At 54.3% G+C, this 3,357-nt stretch overlaps 1 protein-coding gene across 2 annotated transcripts in view; it reads right to left on the bottom strand.

The window, feature by feature from the left end:
* Positions 1-599, bottom strand: part of STX7 (syntaxin 7) — a 53,041-nt gene extending 52,442 nt beyond the window's left edge. For both annotated transcript variants that reach the window (XM_049785219.1, XM_049785220.1), the window contains exon 1: positions 543-599. The gene's annotated coding sequence lies outside the window, so the exon portion shown is untranslated. The remainder of the gene's footprint in view (positions 1-542) is intronic.
* Positions 600-3,357: the final 2,758 nt, after the last annotated feature.

The raw sequence follows: 3,357 nt of genomic DNA, 5'->3' as shown, positions 1-3,357 counted from the left end.
CCCCAGCAGGCCGGTGCTCCAAGCGCACCCATGGGACGCCTCTCCTCAAAGACCGCATTGGACGCCGGGCCTGTGGAGCCGGGCGTCGGGCGCGCGGACTCTGTGGGGCTGGGCGCGGGTCCGAGTGCTCCGGGAATCCGCACGAGCGCGGCGAGGGCGGGACCCGGCGGCGCGCGGCCACGGATCCGTCCGCAGTCGCCCGCGCCCGCAGCCGCCTCCGACGGCCGGCCCCGCCCGGCCCGCGCTTCCGACCCCCGTCTCACCCCCCGGGCGGCTGAGCGCGCGGTTCCCACCCGCCTGCCCCGAGGCCTGGCGCGGGCGAGGCCGTCGGAGGAGCCGCGGGCGAGAAGCAGAAGCGGAAGGCCTCCGTCCCTCCCTCCGTCCGTCCGCCCGTCCCGCGCGGGGCCGCCGGGCTGAGCCGCGGGCGGGTTCCGAACGGCCCCGGGGCCCGCCCCGCCCCTCGCCCTCCGCCTCCCGCCGGGAAGGAGCTCCGCGCGCGCCAGGCCCGGACGGCCCCGGCCCACCCGCCCCGCCGCGCTCACCGGCCCTCCGCGGCGCCTCGGCTCCGCGCGCGCCCGTCCGCCCCGTCCGCTGCGGCCGCTCCGGCCCCGGCGTCCCGCGACGCGACAAGACGCGGCTCGGCTGGGCGGCGGCGGGGGCGCGTGCGCGTGCGCGTGCGCACTGCGGGCCGGGCCGGGCCGCGCCGGGGGCGGGGCGGGGAGGAGGAGGCGCGGCTCTCCGCGCTCCGCGGTCGGCTGTCCGCTCGCCGATTGGCCGGGACGCGAGCGGCGGCGGCGCCGGGCGGACGTGCGGCCGGGGGGGAGGGCGGGGCCGAGGGGCGCGGAGCGAGGCCCGGCGCCGGGCGGGTGGGGGCGCCGGGCTGCGGCGGCGTCAGACGCGCACGGACGCCCGGGGCCAAGTTCCGTCCAGACGGGCGGCCATGGAGCGTTCGGAAGGCGAGGACCGTCCCCGTGAGCGTCACACGCACGGTTCCGCCTCCCGTGGCTGCCGCAAACTCTTTCTACCGTGTCACTAAATACAACGAGCGTGTTTGCGATCCCGACCGGCGCCCGGGACTGCAGACACAACAGGACGAGCGTACAGCTGTCTTCTCGAGGGAACTCTCCTCTCGCAGCGAATCTTGCGCAGGTCACGAAGGATGCCGGCTCCACACCGCGCTCCTGACCTTGGCGCGGGAGACCCAAAGGAGAAGCCGGAGTAAAATCTGGAGATGCGTCAGCTCGCACACGAAAGGAAATGAAAGGGCTTCGGAGAAGACGAAGAGCTTTCAAAACGCATCCGAGCACAGGCGCGTGGACGTTCTTAGGCGTCTCTAGAAGCACATCCATGTTCAAAGACATTCTAGACTGGAGGAACATGAGAGTGCAAAAGCGGGTAGACTTAACAAAAACAAGGCAACTGAGGTAAAAAAAAAAAAAAAAAAAAAAACTATGTGTGACGGGCCGGAGAGATAGCATGGAGGTAAAGCGCATGCCTTTCATGCAGGAGGTCATCGATTCGAATCCCGGCGTCCCGTATGATCCCCCGTGCCTGCCAGGAGCAATTTCTGAGCACGGAGCCAGGAGAAAACCCCTGAGCACTGCCGGGTTTGACCCAAAAACCACACACACACACAAAAAAAACAACAACTATGTGTGAGAGCTAAATGAGTAAAAAAGTTTAAACTCAAATATAATGTCCTTGTTGTCCACAGAAAGGGGGAAAATCCACAGAATCCACCGCGACAGAAAATTTAAAGGGAAACAGCACTAAGATTGGAGAATCTGAGGAAGGGTGGAGAGGGGGGAGGAGGGAGGAGAGAGAGAGCAGTAATTTAGCAATTAAGAGTCTTCTAATATCAGGGATACTGAAAAAGGCACAAAGACAAACACATAAAAGAAGCGAAGACAGATCTGAGAAATACTTAGGAAGATTATGGAATCAGGTATAGAGGAGGAAAATGATGTCTTCTACTTTTAGGTTATTAAAATAAGCAGAACATGACACAGCTATATGAGATCAAAGATGGCTAATAAAGCAATTATATGTTGAGGATGAAGTTGGTAAAATGAAGAAATAAATACCAAGAACCAATAACTATGATTTAACTACATTTAATTATGATTTTGTGGAAGCAATACCCACTTTTAGTTGTCCAATGTCTCATAGATTTTTGCAGAAGTAAACTAGGATTCAAGTTCAGGCTATGAGAAAAGATAAAAAATGGAACTCACTAACTTGATTGAATTATTATATATTTTCTGTGTTTAAAAGAAGTAAAATTCTAAAATGCTATAATCAGAGAGAGAGAGGAATTAACTCAGAGATAAATGGCAAATGTAGGAAAGTATTTTAAAAAGAGGAAATAGTCGAGCCAGAGAGATAGCACGGAGGTAGGGAGTTTGCCTGGCATGCAGAAGAACCAGAAGGACGGTGGTTCGAATCCCGGCATCCCATAGGGTCTCCCGAGCCTGGCAGGAGCGATTTCTGAGCATAGAGCCAGGAGGGACCCCTGACGCTGCTGGGTGTGGCCCAAAACGCCCCCCCCAAAAAAAGAGGAAACAGTCCATATCACATATGACAGGAAGTTCAAGTAAATTATGAACTGAAATTTAGCCATTGAAGTTAAAAAAGAGGAAGTCGTTGGTAAATTTAGGAGACAATCTGAATTATACAAGGCACTTTTTAAAAATGTTAAATGTTTTGTTCAATCTAATACATTCATACTCTACCCGACAACAAGGATTACTTATTTACTTAAACACTGAAGTTCTATAGTATAGAACTATACCATTAGATTTTTATGATTTTATTTTTTGTAGTCATTTAGTTAACACAATTACAATATTACTAAAGTCGTGGCATTGATATCCAAATTTACAGCACCCCACCAGCACTAATGTGCTCAAGATCCTCCACCAAATCCCTGGGTTACCTCTAGTTTAACTCATTCATTTTCCTTCTGCTCCTACATTCTTGAGAGGAATTCACTTTTACAGTAGGAAATGGAGGTTCAGGAAGAAAAGACTGCACATTTTAGTGTTATCTTTAATAGAATTGGGGACTTGGGGAGAATTAAAAGTATAAGATACTATGAAAGAATTTAAGTCGGGGCCGGGAAGGTGGCGCTAGAGGTAACGTGTCTGCCTTGCAAGTGCTAGCGTAGGACTGACCACGGTCCGATCCCCGGGCGTCCCATATGGTCCCCCCAAGCCAGGGGCGATTTCTGAGCGCATAGCCAGGAGTAACCCCTGAGCGTCGAACGGGTGTGGCCAAAAAAAAACAAAAAACAAAAAACAAAAAAAAAAAGAATTTAAGTCAACTTGCTTCTTCTGATGATCTGTACCTCATTGACTA

Source organism: Suncus etruscus, chromosome 12 (assembly GCF_024139225.1).
Source record: "Suncus etruscus isolate mSunEtr1 chromosome 12, mSunEtr1.pri.cur, whole genome shotgun sequence".
NCBI lineage: Eukaryota > Metazoa > Chordata > Mammalia > Eulipotyphla > Soricidae > Suncus > Suncus etruscus.
Note: the sequence above shows the minus strand (reverse complement) of the source record. Positions and strands in the feature narration are given on the sequence as shown.